We start from the raw sequence: 19,704 nt of genomic DNA, 5'->3' as shown, positions 1-19,704 counted from the left end.
GCTAAAAGCATCCAAAGGAAGTTGGTGGCGTGGGATGCCTCTGGAGGTGAATTGTTCAAATATGGGTTGCCTACGTGAAGGAGAATGTGAAAGAGAAACCTCCCTGTGTCCTGCAATTACAGTTTAGCAACAATAAGCAACAAGTAAGAGCAGAAACTCTCTTCATCAGGAAGACAGGGGCTATCAGAGTGCAATTAATAACCCAGAAAACTAAGAACATTTCCTTCCCCCACCCCCTGCCTTTTGGTTCCTAAATACAACTGCAACAGGGCAGAAATCACAAGAATCCTTTCCATGGCTCCCATGGCACCAGTGTCACGCGTTCATACCTCTTGTTGGATGCTATCCACACTTACCTCCTTAACTCCCTCCCATCCTAACACTAATTTCAAACAATCAAATTATGTTGGACTACCTGTGGAGGATAATTATAACCATTACCATAACAAGACCAAAACGTACTAGCACCTCTACCTCGTCTCAGGTTCCCTGGACAGTGTGAGGCAGAGGCCACAGGAAGCAGGGAGCCAGCCTTCCCTGCCACCAGCCCTCCCCTCTCTTTATGGCGTGCAGGCACCCAGGCACAAAGACCCAGACTGCCCAGCCTGTCAGAGTAAATGTGCCTCTGCTCCTGAAGCGATCACCCCATTGCAGAGAAAAATGCTGACTTCCCAAAGATGGAGCAATACCAACGGCCTCCTGAGGACAAACTGCAGGTGCTGGAAGACAGACTCTCACCAAATTAAAACAACGTAGATCCAGTGCAGCCTGGACTGCTTATAAGCTGTGTTTGAGACTGAAAACTTCTGGTGTGTCAAGACGCAGCCCATTCTGAATGGTGATTTTGCTCTGCAATTATCCGCAGATACAACTAACGCAGCCCCACCATTTCCATTCCTGCCTCCACAACACTCAACGGCCCCCAAAATGACAGCAGCTCATGCTTAGAGAGGAAAGAGGGCTAAATTAAGAGGCTAAACCAGAGCCAGCTCCACACCTGCTGGGATGAGGCGCAGCGCAGGGCTGAGCACAGCCAGTCCTGCAGGACTCCAGCCTTCCTCTGCCATATCCAAACCAGCTGCAGTCACACCCCCGGCATCGCTGCGGATGTAACCTTTACGGCATCAAACAAGCAGGAAGATGTGTAATAACAAATCATACCACAAGCCAAGCTGTCTTCCATGACACCAAACAAGTGAAGGAACAAACAGCAGCAGCAGGTTATGAAGGACTGGCAGGTATAGCTCCAGTGGGAAGGGAGCTGAAATCGCCTCCACCTCTTCCAACAAGCCCCAGCTATGCTGATTAGTTGGTGTTCATTAAATGCATTCTTTTGGCTAATTTCTGTAACCTCATCAATATTTTTCTTTATTAGAAAAATTAGGTGGGTTAGACTGCTAGTGGTGGGATTAGCTATAACCTACTGAGCTAATGGTTTTCTATGCTGATGACAATGTGATCGCTGTGCGAGTTAAACGACCTCTGCCCCTCTCCCCCGCAAGCTGTGTAGTGAAAGAATGCATTTAAGAGACAATTATGAGGTTAATTTCCTTACTTGAATGCAGGACACTGATGTTGGGCTCCTGTTTTTAGACCTGCCCTCCAGGTAGTAACAAGGCAAGTGAAACAGGACAGAAGCTGGCTGGTGGACATGTCACTGGAAAACTCAAAGTGTTTGAGCATCAGGAAGCTGTAAAAGAAAGGCCAGGCAGCCCCCAGGAGCTTACTGTCCTGGAAGTATACAGGAGGCAAAAAACCGTGAGCTTTTCCACAGCATGCAACTTCAGGAAGCAAAGAGCAAAATGGAACTCGTTCAAATTCCCAGAAATATCCTTGCCAGAGCAAGGCCCGCGCACCAAAAGCCCACATCAGCAGGTGGCTACTCTCTGTTGAGGAGGCTATCCCACACGAGACCAACCTTCACACCAAGCAAAGCAACGCGCAGAGCACAGGAGCTGTTCAGCATGCTCCTGTGCTCCCTCCTCCCTGGACACAGCCCCTCCACCACCTGCACATATGCAGAATTTCCTATTTAAGGACAGAAAGGAAAACGTGACCGACTAAAACACCATACCCACACGCTCCGGAATCTCTCTAGCCCAGTTCCCAGGTTTCTAAGCTGCTGTCACTATCTGTTTCTTGTCAGGGAAAGAGCAGGGGATTGCTCTTGCTTTCTGCTGATGGCCTTCTATCCCCCAGGGGAGAAAGCCCAGACTAATCTGGAAGATTAGCAGGCTATGGACCAGGCAATCACAAGCTCCCACCCTGTCTGCAGCATGCTTGGACCAACGGCTTGCCTGGCAGGGAATGCTGATCCCACACATCTCCTGTCAGGCCCTGAGAAGTGGAATCCCACGGAGGCAAAGCTCTGCACTTTAGTCATGGTGACAGGCAGCATACATCTCCTCCCGAGCAATTCCACACTGCTAGATGGCTTGAAACAAACGGATGCAATCTTCCTCGAAGGGCCCCAAACAAATCTCTAAGTCCATTTACTTCCATTCAGTGCAGAAGCTCCTTGGTTCCGCGGAGCAGGGCACATCCTTCCAACGGGCTCGCTTCCACCTTGCCCCAAGCACTGCAGCACTGTCCTCAGGCAGGCAGAGTGGCGTAACCCTGCTGACACTGCTCCTGAACCTGCCAGCACTGATCAAAGCTCCCCCTCCTCACCACAGCTGGGCTGTCTGCAGCCTGCGTGGCGTTACAGGAGACTTGGCGGGCTCGCCGAGGCACATAAAGCTCTAGCTGCAGACCAACAGGGCACAGAAAGGCTGCTCTGAGCACCTGTAACTCTTCAGCATAGGGGGAAATCAGAGGGGCTTGGTGAAGCAAAATGGGCTTTACTGGTGCAGCTGGTGGCCAATGTGCTGCTAGGGTGCAAAGGTGGGGGCAGGAACCACCTCAACACCTCTTGCAGGTAGAACTATGGAATCCCATACTCGGAAATGATGTTGACGGTTACCTTAGAAGTGTTTATTTTTAGTTAGATTTTAATACCAACAAATATTGTGACATCTTTGGGGCTCTCTCTATGCCCCCAGTATTTGTCCTGCTAGCAAACACGGAGTGCAGGCCAAATCCAAGGGATGACGATCACAAAACTGACTGAAAAAGGCACAACACGTTTTCAAATGCTCATTATCATGACCAAAGACAAAAAAAGGAGCCATAATAACTAGCCTGCATAGATTTGAACACTGTACAAAACAAATCCCACTAAATGCCAAGTGTTCTCTCCTTTTACTAGAGAACCAAACAAACGTCAAGTATTGCTTTAGAAACATATCTTTTACTATTACTTTGGGATTTTTGCTCTAAGCTGTAAATGGTATTAGAAGAAATTAATATAAAATGTGAAAATTCATGTTACACCAGAACTAATACTTTTTTAATGCATAAGAAACAGCATTTAACTCTATATTCATGTACTAAATATATTTATTTTTGATCTGCAAATTTGGCAAAGGCAAAGGAGCAATATAATGAATATTTAGAGAAAAATCTGAGTTTGCACAGAGGTTTTTCCTTACTCTTTTAGCCCTTCAACAGGTATTAGTTTAAGTGGGTTTTACTGTCTATTTTATAGACATTCCAGTAGAAAATGGAACATTTAAATATGCAAGCTTTAGTTAATCCTCCAACACACAGCCTATGGACTTCGTAGGATTATCCCTTATTATAACGCTGTTAAAACTGATACAAAATTGCAGCTCGAGATTAAACACAAGAATTTCTAAAAATGCATCTCTCTACATTTTGCATTTTATCCTGTTAAAATATCTAATACTCCCTAACATTCCTTTAGGAGCCTCAGACAGCAACTGGTGCAGAATCCTAACGTCCAGATACTCAGGCAGCACAGCTTTATGCATCAAGCACCATACCTAACACTTAAAGTTCGCATTTCTCCTCTCAATCTAATGCAGCATCCAAGACGTAGCAGGGAACAGCAGCATACTTAAATACATTTTCAGATTTGTTCGAGTAACCATCATATGTAGCAACAGTATTTGATTGTTCGCGTTTGAACATCCTAGAGCTGTGGTAGTATTAGAAGCCTCATCTCCTTCGTATCGTTTACCAATGAATTTCTTTTCACATAGAGCACTGCCAGTTAGGGATCCACTCCATCGAGGGAGCCGAGTTCATTTGCATCCATTGGCTATGCTAAATGCTCAGCCTAACAGATGGGAATCTAATTGCAGACCTGTTGTCTGGACATTGTTAACAAATGCAGAAGTAGCAATATACAGGGCTTTTTGGAACTGAATTTGGACTGGCAGCAGGGGAACTCCAGTTAATTACCAACATCTGAATTTCTTGTTTAACCCAGACAAAGGCAAAAAATAGAGGTACTCAGACTGAGGGGGGTGGAAAACTGATCAGAAAAATCAATAATATTAGATCACCCAGAGCGTCTGTTTCAGAAAATTGGGGTGAGGATCCCATGTCCATGCAGTGCACGAGTCCATTTTTATGGAAGTAGCTTCCACATGAGACAATGATTGTAAATGAAATCAGATAAAGAATATTTAGCTTGCAAACAAAGATATTGTTTCTAAAATGATACACAAACCGTAAACATCATAAAACAGTGGCATATATAGTTCTAGGCTTAACGGAGAAGGAATATACAAGATCGAGTTCATTCTTTGAGCTTGCTCTGAGCAGGGATATGAAGTTGTCTGCAGAAAGCTTTGAAATTACCAAAATCTGTAAATGAGCTTGACGTTTTGTTTGCTAAACAAAGAGGCAGTCGCTCTTATAGAAAATTATTTCTGCTGTTTTCACCCCACCTCCTCAAAATGCTGAAAGAAAAACAAAGACTATTGTTGTAATGTCTGCAAACTACCCAACACACCCTTACTCATTTTATTGTACTTAAAATGGATACTGATTTTCTATGGTATTACTCTATTCAAATTGCTCTCTTGAGGTTGCCAATTACACATATCCACAACTGACTCGACCCTCTCATTGTTTAATAATTTGCCTTTCCTGCAGATTTGTGTCTTTCTACGTTGGAAAGCCAGAAACAAAATGAGGCCTGCATCCATTCCTGCTTCAGTGCTCATGTGCTTTTATGCAAAAATGCTATCAGGAACCTGCAAAACTACACAATCCTCTAATATGCAAGAAGCACCTTTAATCAATTGGATTTTTTTTTTTATTTACCCTTTGTCAGATTACATTTTGATGGGTGACAGGTAATAGAGCCTCATAAAAGAACAATACAGAGCTGGCATTTAACAAATCCAGCAGTCTAGTAATCATTTCTTTTTCTCAATGACAACATCAGGGAAGGAAAAACCATGTTGTTTCCATGGAATTAGTAACTGGATCACAAAGATTTCCCTGAATGACTGCTAGACAACAGATGAAGGGCCTGATGCTGATGCTCACAACAGTAAAACTCCCACTTGGTACCAGCTGACATTAGCTGCACTTAGCTATGGAGGACTCTCAAGGCAGGCAGGCTGATGCTGGATGGATGCCTACAACAATTTCACTTCCCTCCTTTATTTTAAATAAATATATTATGATATTATATGTTTCGGGTTTTATTCTCTGGTCATGATATTACATCGTTCTGGTTTCAATTGGTGAGGTATTGCTGTTCAGTCTCACCCTTCATTATAGCATTTAAGCAACCACCTTTTAGGCACCTGTGGTATAGAAAATGACTGACACTTGTTTAAATGGCAGAAAAGCAACATCAAGAAGCCACATGATGTTTTGGAGAACATAGTTACTTTCATGAATGAGTTTCAAGCTTAAATTCCATTTTGACCTGACTGGAGTGCTTCTACCAGACTATTTTGCCCAAACAATCTGATAATTCAGATAATGTAACAGTACATTGACATGGTTTAAACAACAACCCCCCAAAATAAAACCAACATCAACACCACCACCCCCCACACACTGGACTTGATCCAAACCTCCAGAGCCACCAGGAACACAGCAGAGATTATGCTACACATGACACAAAGTTAAAATGACACAAAAGAAAACCAAGGTATTAGCAAATTAAGTGAATATCCACTGTAAAATACACATATTGGAGGAGAAAGGGATAATCTAGACTAGATTCCTAAATAATCATTAAGATTTGTCACTAAAAATATATTTTGTTATCCAACACATTTCATTTAATTTGACTAACCCTGCTTGGGTTTAATGAGCTTTTATAAGAGCACAGGGAAAATGAACTCTGTCACAATTAAGAGGAATTTTTATTTCTTTGCTTCTGTGGTTCAAGTCCCTATTCTCAGCAGTGCTTCTGATCCTTCATTTTTATATTTCCCGAATACTTCCTCCTTTTAAAAGTAATCCATTTCTTTATCGCCCCTTTTTGAGCTCAGGCATGCTGCACGCGTGTGAGTGATGAAGATGAGGTGGATTGGAGGTGTTTGGCTTTGTAATTTCATCCTTGAATTTTGTGATTACTAACAGGACAACTTTTTTAATTTGCTCTTTTGTCTCGATTCCCCTGGCTGACAATCTGCTCTGTGAGCTAGGCTTTTTAATCAATCACCTAGATAATCAAATGTCACTGGCTATCTGCTCTGTGTAATTACTTTTGCAATTAAAAATCAACCTCAAGTTGCCTCATCTAATTAGAGGGATGGGCAGATTTTCATCGAGATTGATTTTTTAATAAATATTGACTTAAAATGCCATAATCTCATCATATTCTTTCATTTTCTTTGTACCAAAAATCAAACAAATGGAAGAATTAACAAGCAGAAAGATTCATAGGACTTCAAAGGCTTTTGCTAGTTCAGACATACAAAATTGTGCCATACAGAAGCCTAGCTTATCTCAGTCTAATAACACTCAAAAGCTCCTACCTTTTATTAGAAAAAGAACAAAGCAGTTGCATCATTAGATATTTCACTTCCTAAATTAGTCCAAATTAAACGAATAAACCCTAAACTATAATTATTTGGCCTAGGAGTGACAAAAATATTGCAGAGGTTTTGCTGAATTACTCTATAAATATTCCATAAATCATTTACTTCAAATAAATAATAATATTGGGAAATCCTTTTTCTCCAACACCTACCTAGAGACTGTCTTTTTGTTTTCTTTCCCTAAAGAGGAGTTAATTGGAGGATGCCTGTTATCACTCCGCATCGATAAGAAAAACACTGCAACACAGACTATTTTGCAGGAACAATAAACACCGATCAACACAGAAATAAGGTTTGCAACAAACAGCCACGTAGTGAAGTAGAAGCTATAACCTAGAAGGGCTGAAAGCCTGCTTCTGGAGGTAGCAAAGGAATGTGGTTTTGAGTTTATTCAAATATTAATTGTCAGAGCTGCAAAGCAGCCTGGAAGGTATCTCCAAGAATAGATGCTACCTCCTTTTTCTCATTTCTGTCATAGACTTGTTTGCTGCCTGACCTTGAGTACCAGGAATTCGGTGAATGCACAGAGGAAGTTGCAGCAGGGGCTTGCTGTTACCAGCGGTGCCAGGATGAGCGGGTCAGGAGGTGAATCGCCAGTCCTCGTGCTCCTGGGAACCAGAACACTCCGGGTGCTACCCAAACTACTAAGGGAGCACATCTCCTTTAGGGCAGTTTTTAGACCCCACTTGTGTCAGAGGGACAGGTGCCCGCTTCCCTCCTAACCCCCTTGAACTGGTAGGACTTAGGGCAGACCCTTTTTTGTCAAAAGGGTGCAGAAATTTTTCCTGCTTTGTTACTGCCATGCTTGTTGCTTACTGACACCTCTCAGCAATTCACCCGTATGGTGTTTAAGTACACAAAGACACAGACGGCAAGACAAAACTGTACGGTGACTCATCCATGAACAGAGGAGGAGAAATTATGCTTATCAACAGCATACGGATATTACATCTTATTTGCTAAAGAAGCTAGTTTGCTTAATAGTTGCTGATGACCCTGCGATAAGCTCTTTAATGCATGTATGTACCTCAGTGATCCAGATCTCTACAAAGTAGTTATTATTGCTTTAAATGACTGAATAAACTCTAAATGTGCTATCCTATTCAGATTATAATGAGGGAACAGGATACCATAATTACAGTAGCTGAACGAGTATGCCATACTTTATACTGCAACCCAGTACAGCACACAGCATTTCCACTGGAAACACTAGTAACTAAAGAGCACTTCACAATAACTGTTGAGACACTCATTAACCTCTGATTTGCTACCATAAGACTATATAATTAAGAGAGACTTTCAACAGACATCCTTGCAAGGTATTTTCCACTGGAGCACGCAGGGGCCTTAGCTACAATAACTCTTCTCAAGTGAAACACTCGGTGCCTTGTTCCCTCCTACTGAGGGGGAGCTATCCTAAACCGAGAGAACAATAACCATCAGATGCTGAAGGGGATAAAGTGGGAGGAAAGAATATAATCCAATACTTTTTAGATTAACTGCGTGAAGTCACCAACTATTAAAGTAGCGCTACCAGTCTGGGAACAACATCACAAGCACCTTATTGTGACTAACAATGCCGTGTTTGTATCAAGGAAAACAGCACTGGCAGCTACGTTGCCAATATATTGCCAATACATTTATTTTTGTTGGCTGAAAAACAAAAATAGAAGTAACTACAGCTGGGAAAAGATAACTACGCAATATCCTGAATCATGTGGTGAGAAAGAGAGAGATGCTGAGTATGCGCAAGCCAAACTGGCTCCTCATCAGTGGTCGGGAAGCTTTATGCTGGGTCAGCCACCTTGAAGGCCTTTCCCAGTTTTCCTATGCAGAGGGACTTGGTTCCCACCCCTTCCTGCTGGGACCATGGGAAAGGAGTCACAACTGGCACCTGTGGTCTCCCTAGCAGCCCCTGAATGTCACTCTGCAGAGGCTAGGAAGGCTTTGGATAGTGAAACAGGAGCTTCAGGAGATCTGCAAGCCATTTGGTTCTCTGTTTATTTGGGGAAATGAATGCAGATACTAATCTGGCTCTTGGGTTCAGTAGCAGATGTGGAAGTTGCATGCAAATATCCCTTCTCTCTCCCTCTTGTTTGCTGCACACAACTTCCACACGAAGGACGTCCGTATTTACAAAGACTACGGTAGGCCCTGGATTTCCATCCTCCCAGAGGATGGGCTGGTAAGTGCTGTGTGCTCCCGATGCAGGACAGCTCCCGGTAGGAGCACCATATATTATTTAAGCCTCAAGACAATTAGTTTAGAATGCCTTTTTTTTTTTTTTTTTTTTGCTATCATTTTGTCATCTTCCATTTCAGCTTAAGAAACCACCAACAAACAGCTGCAGCATCACACAGAGCCCTGACCCTGCTGGCACTTTGCAGTAGCTGTGTGAGTCTAGCCCATACCACACGAACACCTGAAGTTCTAACCACAGGCAAAAAGAGCAGGAAGGACCTGCTCAGAAGAAACATTTTTGAACAAGCCAGCACAACAAATCTTACAAAACCCAGATAAACACCATGCCCTGTAGGAGTTTCCGAGTGCCTTCTCTAGCGTATCAACATTCAATCCTTTCACACAAGTCTTCAGGTAGAAGCAGCAAGGTAACGTTCAGAAGCATCTGAGGGAGTTGGGAAAGCCCCTTTCCAAGGTGAGGGAGACATTTAAGTTCACAGGTCTCACTTATTCCCAACTGTTTAAGTAATGAAACCCTCTGAAAATAGATCTGGCATGCACAAGGACATCCAGCCCTGTCAGATGTGACTGAGGTAACTACTAAACCAAAGCTACAGCAGCACACACCAAGCCCACCGGTAAGGCGCCCCATCCTACAGGCAATTAGGCCAGACAGCAGCTAACTGTACTACAATTACATACGCCTCTGTCCTGCCACAGAGCTCCCACACACCATACAGACGAGCTTTGCTGTTACCCAGCGTGCGTTTAACATCTGCAGTCTGAAAGAAAATTCTGAGACATCTCTTAAATGAGGAGAATACAGAAGCAACTCAGATGGCTTTTCCAGAATTAATTCACTGGAAAATGCCTAATGTTTCATTAAAAGCAAAGACACCAGAGTTGTAAAGTTCCATTTTTATCTCCAGCAGTGAAGTCCTTGACAAGTTCTAACTAACGCACCTTCTCAGAGAACTGCACAGCATTTGGTCTCTCAAAAAATCATTATAATGCGAGTGTTACGTAAAAGACTTACTCTTCTTGCATTTGGTGATAATGCTTTAATTTCTCTCAACAGGGCAGCCTTCTAATACAATAAATTTATGGCAAAATAGAAAAGGAAGATTAAGAATTGTTTTACATTCCGTGGTATAAGATTTCTAGTTATATTAGCATTTTGAGGAGGATTTATTTGGAGATTGAGGATTAATTCCCATGAAATCATTATACAAATTTCAAAATGTCAACTACTTTGATAGAGCTTATGATTTTATCTTCTTATTTTGACAGGCAACTATGTAAAACAACTTCTGTGTAGAATCAGCACAGAAAGAAAGCAGGGATAGGATAAATAAAGACAGAATGATCCTCACAGGTTTCCCGATCAGCTGTCTTTTTATTCTGATTACTTGTAGGACAGAGCAGTAATAGACATTTTCCTTTGCACAAAATAATAAGAGCAGTACTTATCGCTTGTTGCCTACAGCTATTGGCAAAAGGAAATTAGAAAAGTCCAATGAAGCTGAGTAGTAATTAATCATCATACAGTGGGGCCTGTCAAATCAGAGGGGTCTTTCCAGCTGATAATGCTGCCCAGCACAATTTAGACTGATAGAAATTAGAATTCTTTTTCCTCTGGCAAAAAGAAAAAAAAAAAAAAAAAGAAAAAAAAACAAACGACTAGAGTTAGCACAAACGTGGCCAAGTGTTCACTTCAGTGACTGCCTGACCCATTTGTAGGGGATGTCGGCATCAACTTAAAACAAAAATGACGAAACACCACTCATTCCTCAAGGCAAAAGAAATAAAGATACTGCTCATTAGGACTGCCTAGAGAGTTTAAACAGCATTAAACTGCTAGGTTTTAAGCACTAACACTTAAACCTTGGTTAAAAGACAAAGGAATAAATGATCTTTTTTCTTCCCCCAAAGCAAATTTATTTTCTCCCATGCACAAGAAGGAAACACCAGAGTTCCCAACAAACAACTCACACTCTTTTCAGAAGAAATAAATACAGCGGGAATGTCCTATTTCTTTTACAGAAAGACAGTCTCAACACTAACCATGAATGATGAGCAAGTGGGAGAATTAAAGCTTACTTTTTCCCAATGCAGACAAAAGCGATTTGCCACTGACTTCACCAGAAACATTTTTAAGTCTTGATAAGAGAGGACCTAATTTCGAGCTACCCTGCACAACTCAAAGCACCCTACAAATGCACTGTGCAGAGCCCAGCCCAGAGGCAGCACCCAGGCACACCAGGGCCAACACAGAGCAGCCAAGGGCTTGGGGATGCACCCTTGGCCCCCTCCCACCAAGCAGTTTTTGGTTCCCCCACACCTCGACCCCCTGCTCCTGCCCCAGAGCAGGGAAGAGGCTGAGGGGACTGCCATAACAGAAGGACTGCCCTTGCTTCACTAACTTACCTACAGTCCAGTCTTTTTCTGCATTTTGTGCAGTTCACAGCCGCTCTGCCCTTCTTCACTCCCCTTACTTCCAGCTGTACCTGTCCTCATAGCACAGACCAGCACAAAGAGCCCACAGAACGCCCATGGTTGTGCTTTCAACAAAGGTTACAAACGTCCGAGAGACAAGATGGCTGCCAGCTCCCACCTGCAGCACTGAGCCCTGATGGCCCTGACCAGCCTCGCATGGTGCCTGCATCAGCACAGGCCTGGGCCGCACCTGGGCTAAGCCCCTGCCCCAACTGATCCTACCTGGGCCGATCCTAATGCTCAGGCCTCTCTCGTCCCTGCTTTCTGACCATTGCTAGGAACTGGAAATGCCCACAGATGTGCTACATGTGCACTCCGGATCAGCGTGAACGGGGTTCTCTTCATTGTGCAAGATCTTGGATCTCACTCATCAGTTTGGAGAAATTTTCAAGGAGAAACTCAGCAATTTTCTCTCTGATCTACCTCACAGATTACCCTGAGATGGACGGGACCCATGAGGATCATCAGGTCCAACAACTCCTGACCAGGGCAACCTAAGAGTCACAACATATATCTATGGGTGTTGTCCAAACACTTCTTGAACACCATCAGGCATGGTGCTGTGACCACCTCCCTGGGGAACTTCTTCAGTGCCTGACTGACTCTCATTGAAGAACTTTTTGCCAACATCTCATCCGAACTTTACTAAATCATACTAACCTTACTAAACCATACTAACTTCATACTAAACCATTCTGCAGGAACCATGGGGATCTTGTACATGTCTAAGTACTTTATGAAAGACTTTTGAAAGCACTGAGAGAAGCGCAATTAAGATCATGACATAGGGTGAATGCACAGAGTCCCTTGCTTCCCCAATAAGCCCAAAGGAAAGAAAGCTAAATAAAGGCCCTCAGAAATGAAGGGCCAAAGAAAATTAACAGAATGCCTCCTTCATGAAACGTGAAGACTAGAATATTTTTACTGTGGTTCTCAACATCAAACCACTAAACATTATTAAATAAATACAAAATATGGCAGAGTAGGTGACAAGGGTCATTGACGTAAAGGACAGTACATTTCACAGCACACTGCCATAAAAATACAAGTATAATAAAGTGACAGAAGCCATCAGGCTTTGTTGGAGTGCTAAAACTGTGTGTTATGCTGCTACAGAAAGAGCAGAGAGAAAAAAAAAAAAAGTTTTACACACACAAAGAACGGCCCAATTTCTTAGGGTTCACATTTGAATAATATGGCTGTATTTCTTCCTTTTCTTCGTGGAAGTAAGGGGTTCCATATTGTTACAGAAAGTGTGCATGCATGGGTACCTCTCTGACAAACAGTCTTTGTGAACATAAAGGCTCTATAAATCTGGTTCTGTGTATCTCAACTTTGAGGGAGTTGAGGGGAACACAGTGTGTGCAGATAACAAAATTAACATCTGAAAAACACATTGTTTTCCTTTCATCTGAGGTATAACACAGATTCATTAGGAGATCTGCATGCTTCTGTACCTTTCCCCTTAATATTAGAATGAATGAGTGCTATTTACATATGTCATTAGTGGGAAAATCCCCCACAGAGGAGCGCACTGAATCCTAATTTGCAGTGAATAAAATGCTTTATGATGTAAGACTGTCAGGCACCATAGTTGGTGCAAATGAATGTTTAATCATGACAAAGGGTTAGACATGACACAGTGCAAAATACGTCAGACAGAATGACGGCCAATATTAGCTTCCAATGCTCAATGACTCTTTGATCAGAGTAATCAAAATGCATCTCAGCAACTGAAATGTTGCAAAAGTAACAAAATGCTGTCTTTTGATCCCAGAAATTAATCTTATTTCAAATGCTAATGATTGGTGAGTATGTGCTTGACTTGGCGAGTGAATGCAACAAGTTCAGATGTAATGCATTTCATACAGCAGCATTTCACTTTTTCCCATCATTGTTAATATGGGCCATGTTCTACCACGTGGACAGTGGTAGAGCTACAAACACTTGAGAGTCAGAACCCACATCCAATCCTTTTCCTAGAGGTTTGCCATCATTGGAACTACAGACCTGCTGATACTACCACACATAAAACGATCAAAAAAGCATTTTCTCAACACACTGTTGACTAATACTGATGATGATTATTACTTCCCTTGATTTTTTGCTTCTGTCTACGTAGTGGTGTCCTTCTGTGACCCTCCTCAAATTCTGTGCCCTGTATAACACAAGAAAGCAGACTGCAAGGGCTTACAGTTGCTATAGACACTGGAACGACAGAATCCCCTCACATGTCAAGTAGTAACCACACTCTATTGTCACTGAGAGCCTTGACAACATGTAAATCTCAGTGAAAAACATTTATTCTCCTATGAAAAAGCTCCATGTGAAGGAAAATAAGCAAACATGCCAGAGCTTTTATCTCCTTTATAGAAAAAGCTTAATGGTACCAAAGAACTATGAAGAAAAAAGAAAAAAGATCAGTGAAATACTGTTCTGTGGAGACTTCATTCTGAAATACTTGGGTTTCATAGTTTACACTTTTCATTTGTTCATGATTCTGCATAGCCTGAAGTACATTACAAAGTTCTTGTTGATTCCACTAGTACCAGATCAGGACTGCCACTTGAAATTTACCCTTGTGAAGAACTCCAGGCCTGTGTACCACAGATGTTGTAATCCTCAGATGTCAGACCCGCCAGCAAACAGAACATGGTTCTCTGCGCAGTATGACCTTCATTCCCTCTGAACTCTGAGCTAGTGATTTTGTCTTCAAATAATATAAATTTTCAATATTGAAACTACTAGCTCAGATGTCATAATTTACACAAGTCTGGAAAATAACCACACAGAGACAAGGCATTAGAGCAAAACCACGTCATACACAAGATGTAGAAAAAGACCTCAATCAATAAAAGATGAGGAAAGAAGACTTCAGCCATTATTCATTAAATGCACAGATGTTACAACAAAAATCTGGACAGCTCGCTGTAATGACTTTATGAAAGAAACAACACAGTGTTTCCAGAAAAACTCTAAGTCTTGCAGGGAAAAATACTTAAACAGCCTAAGAATTTAAATCAGGATGCAAGAAGTTATTTAGGCCACCAGAAGATAAAATGCATATAAATCAAGCATATGCACTCATCCTCTGCTCTTCCTAAATTAAGTTTATATTTAAATCCCACCAACTCTAGGGAAAGCATTTCCATGGGAGGGTTGCATAGAAATAGGTACGCTAGACTGATAATACACCATACTCATAAGTTACATAGTGGCTTAGTTGTGAGGCAAAGCAGACTTCATGCTGCTCTTGACCATTCTGTTACTGTAAGTATTCATGTATTTAAAATCAAGCACACACTTAAGCATTTTGCTGAACTGGAGCTTTACAGCAACTTAGGATCAAAGTTTGAGCATCATGAAAGCACATGGCTCCTCTTCCAGAGTTCAGTAGCTTAAAATACTTGCAGTTTAATGCTAAGAAAACTTAATGGAATCCTGCTAGGGAGAAAAGATCCCCTCAGCCCTCAGAAAATGTAGTTTGATTGCTGCCTTGTCCTCATATGTCTTCAAGCTCTCTATTCCTTTCCCTGCAAAGTCCCACAAAAGGTTTACTGTGGTGGTGAGGATGACAGAGGCAGGGAGGCAATACATTTTGCTCATAACAAATCCATCCAGAAGAATTCCCTTTCCTTGTAGATAAAATGGGAGCAGTTGTTACCCTTATTTACTGTCTCCTGGTCTGCCGCTACTGAACTGGGTATTCAAAAATCACTGCTTAAATCACCTACCAGCACACGGTCTCACTCCAAGACACAGATGGAAGAACTTCATAGTTCCCTGCCCAAAGTCTGCCTGGGAAAGCTTGCTGGTGAAGGCAACACTTGCTAACATCCCAAGGATGACAGCCTTCTCCGTGTTCAAACAGAGGTCTTTGAGGTTTTCTTTCTGGTCTTTGAGGTTTGCTTTCCACACCGTTTCAAGCAATGTAGCATGCAGATGAGAGATCCTTATTAAACATCTATGGAAGTCAAAATCTCATAAATCATTAATTAGCTGACCTGTTACTGCTTTACATTCATCCTCTTCAGGATTCACTCAAAAGTCAACAACTTCCAAATCAAAATTTCTCCCAGTTTTCATCATACTACTCACTCCACCAGACTTAGCTGAAGAAGAGAGGTGGGTGGAAGAAAGGCAGAGAGACGGAGAGAAAGAAGTAAAAACAAAAGGCAAACTTTTCTCATTAGGAAACCATGTGATGTTAAAGAAGGCAGCATCTGAAAGCATACATTTATAATGATCCAGTCTACATGAATACTCAGTCTACATGAATACTGTCTTTCCTTCGGGATACTGTTAGCCAGTTCTCTCATATGCAACTCTACATTTACATATAGATTAAACCTTTCTAGGAAGCAATTTTACACATTTTGTCTTAATATTTTTCTCATTAACATTGCACATAGATTAAGCTTCTTGAGAAGGAAAAGACATACCTGGATATCAGTGGCACAATTTCTAGAGATCATGTTTGCTTTTGAAGAAAAATATGTAATAAAAGACTAATAAACACAGGACCAGTCACAAGTGGATTTTCAAGAATCAGATAAAAAAAAGACAGAAATTGCTGTGGTGCTCTTAAAACAAACACTTCCTTAATTATCTCCTCTGGTGCTAAGTAACAATAGAAGAAAAACAACAGCAAAATTGCCTGTAAAACAAACTTCCCTCACAGGGCTCAGTACTTCAGTGAGGATCATTAGTCCTAATCAATCAGAGCGTTTAATCGTATGCTTAAGTTTAGGCTTACAGATAAGCAAATGCATAGTCAGATAAGGCTAGGTATTGTGCTGAACCACTGCTGAAATGCTCAGCATCCAGCAGGATTAAGCCTGCGCTGCTGAAATCTAAATTTTCTTCATGTCGTATTTGCAGACTGGGTGTAGGATTCAAATTAGAGGGAGGATTAAGAAAAAAAAAAAAAAAAGTCCTCATGATAGCGGGGCCAGGCTAAGCAAACATTTCATGTACACACCAGAGGAAAGATGAAAGGAAAGCAGCTGCCCTTCCATGGTCAGAAATTCTTATCTGCTGACCGAACCTTTGTTGGTTTGAGAAAGCACAAGTGGTCTGCATTGGCGGAAGGTTCAAAGCAATTTTTTAATAGATAATGCAATCAAAAGTCTGTCTATCTGTTGAAATATTTAGAAGAACAAGATATCACTTTGACCTCCCTACACCTGCGACCTTTGTCAAAGACTTTAAGAAGTGCTTTACACTTGTTTATGCTCTTTATCTTTAATGGGCTTCTGCATTTTTCAAAGATTAACATTTTGTGAAGTCCTCTGAGCAAAAAAATATATTCTGTAATTTTTAGCCAGTACTTCTATATTGTCTTCAAGGAAGGTGTATGCTACCAAAATAAAAACCAACATGAAAGCCCCAAGTCATCTGGGGTTCCTTTAGGGGAGCATGCGTTTCTGGTCTACGTGTAGCTGGTGCACACCAAAAACAAAACATGAACTAGCCCAATAACTTACTAGGGATAAGGCAAAATGCTCAACACCATTAGATGCCAAGTTGAAAATGAAAAATAATGTTTCTGTTCTATCTATAATAAATTATCTCAATATTTAATCTTCAAAAGAATATTGTGGAACTAAGGAGAAATTCCATAAAAGAATTTGCCTGTACAAGTTTTAACATTTTGGCAACAGTGGACATTGTCGGAGACTAAATCATGCAGAACAGAATCTTGCAAGGTCCCAGGACAACAATAAAATGAGATGGGATCAGTATCTGTAACATAGACTTCTACTAGGGAAACCTGTGTGTAGGAGAATAGGCAACTGTAATCTCTCTCGTTTTGTAATTGTAATAGTGGAAAGTAATATTGGAAGGAATCAAGGAAAAGGAAATTCAGTTCCTGGGTTTGCCCCTTCATTTCCCTGCTCATAAACAGGAACAGTGCTGTGTACCTTTCTTGAGAAGCATCTCAAGTGGCAGAGTGGTTACTCTCCTAGTCTAGATCTATGACCACATTTCATTCATTAACTGCTCATGTTATTGACTGTTGTCCCACTTTTTATCCTTTCATCCAAACATACTCCAAATACATTGATTATACTGTATGCAACTTCCTACCTGAAAAGTCCCTCTTTGGTTCACTGTTTCTAATTAATCACTATACAGGTGTATTTGCTGGCACTGATCCATTTAATACACTCAACATACCTAACCCAAGTTTTCTAAGCTATTTGCAGTAAACGTAACTAATCTTTTTCCATAGCTCATAATCTTTCTGAAGGAACTGATGCCATGCTGGTTACCCTTCTGTCTTTTGTAATGCCCTTGTAGGCTCAAAATTTATAGCTCTTCAATGCTTTCCACTCTTGAAGCCAAAACTTGCTCAGTTACAAGCAAGTACAGCTCCCCCTGAATCCATTTATGCCAAGACATTCAGCCCCTATGCCAATAAAATTTCCATTTGTATTAAAAGTCTCTACTGCATTGGAAAGACACGAGTTGTAATTACTTAGGGGTTTTGTGGGTATTTTTCCTCTGATGGATCCTCAGGCCATATTCACCCAGGCACTGATACAGTCAGGATCAAACAGTCTGTGCATCTACTACTGGTGGCTATGGACTGGCTTAAATGAGGACTTCAAAAGTTTATTCAAAGCTGGAGGACAGCTTGGGCTATTCTCAGGCTACTGCTGCAGTCACATCAGTGCAGCAAACAAGCTGTGGAGCCCACCAGCATCAAGAGCATTTCTCTCCAAGGAACAAGGGGCTGTGTTCCCTTTCTGCTGGCCCTTGCACGATGGCTATGTTTCTGTCAAAAGTGAAGCAGGATAGGGCTTTACCTATTTACATCTGAGGAAGGAAAAGCTGGAAGAGGATAAAAAATCCTCACCAGGAATATTTTATTATTTCATTGTCGTTAATAGGCTGATTGGTGCTAGGCAAGGTTCACTTGTTTATAAGCTGGGACGTGGATTATAAACAGAAATAGAACAGCATCGTTCACGCATCTCTCACTCTTGTCCTAGTGTACATCAGCCTGTGCCAAGACAGAGGCAGTCTCAAGGCAGGTCCTTTTAAATTAGACTTCTCTTCTCAAAGACAGATTAGGTAGCAACAGAATATACAGATCTATCTCAATGCTTCGCCAAACCTCCTATCCATCTATTTCACTTCAAGGACTTATTTTTGCAGAAGGATTAATGTCAGTAAGGCAGCCCCAGATAGAACTTTAAGTCCAGCAAGTTTTAGTCCAATCCAAGAAGCTTTCTGCTTTCCCCTGCAGCCTGCTGTGGGAGTACTTTTAATCCCCACGTTTACCTTTTTGGAAGCCCGAGCTGGATCCTGCAGCAGCAAATGGGCCAGAGCCATGACACTGCTGGTGGTGATGCTGCGAAGCACAAAAAGATGTAATCACAGGAAAAAAAGGTAGAGAAGAAAAAGGATGATGGAATTTGTAGTTCAGCAGCAATCACAGAAAAAAGGCAGAGTGACAGATTTATAGATTTAACGAAAAAAAATCACTGATACATTAACAAAAATACAACAAAGTAGACAGGTATGTAGGATTTTTTTTTTTCCTTTAGGTTTAACAGAACACATAGACTAACATGATTCTTTTGTTATACTAGATAATATTTTTGAGAAACAGCATTACAAAAGGTTAAACATAGAACAGATGTAAGTTATAAAATACAAGCTGATCAAAGCTCAGATTTTGAGACAGATATGTTAGCAAATGATGATAAATCAGTCCCACTAGAATTGTAAGAAGCAGACAAATGTAACTGCAAGAGTGAAAGTCAAGAGTTGAGAACAGGGAAAGGAAGAAAAAGAGTGGAAACAAATGTTGAAGTTAATTCTAGACAACTTGTATAGAACATCAACTGCCTATATTCCACAAAAAGGGAATATTATCTACTGACACACACAATTTGCCTTCAACATGGGACTCAAATGCTTTAAAATCTTAATATTTGCTTAATATATACAAATTTCTACCCATTTCCTCTTTAGTAGCTGGTCTTCTCAAAAGATTTCCAATTTCAACAAGATCTGTGCTATCATAAAGCTGTAAAAGGGCTAGAAAATTTTATAAAAGCATGTACTAACTGGAAAGCTGAAACCACTTTTAGTCACC

General features: G+C 41.3%; 1 protein-coding gene across 2 annotated transcripts in view; it reads right to left on the bottom strand.

Annotated features, from left to right (window-relative positions):
* The window catches only part of LOC311443263 (uncharacterized protein), a 471,777-nt gene that overhangs the window by 76,312 nt on the left and 375,761 nt on the right, over positions 1-19,704 (bottom strand). Inside the window, exon 1 of one of the 2 annotated variants that reach the window (XM_084533325.1) lies at positions 11,526-11,772. The exons of the other annotated variant lie outside the window; for it this stretch is intronic. The gene's annotated coding sequence lies outside the window, so the exon portion shown is untranslated. Of the gene's footprint in view, positions 1-11,525; positions 11,773-19,704 lie in introns of those variants that run through there. 2 annotated transcript variants of the gene reach the window in all.

The sequence above is a fragment of the Aythya ferina genome (genome assembly GCF_964211825.1).
Source record: "Aythya ferina genome assembly, chromosome: 12".
NCBI classification, from domain to species: domain Eukaryota; kingdom Metazoa; phylum Chordata; class Aves; order Anseriformes; family Anatidae; genus Aythya; species Aythya ferina.
This window is presented reverse-complemented; position numbering and strand designations above follow the sequence as displayed.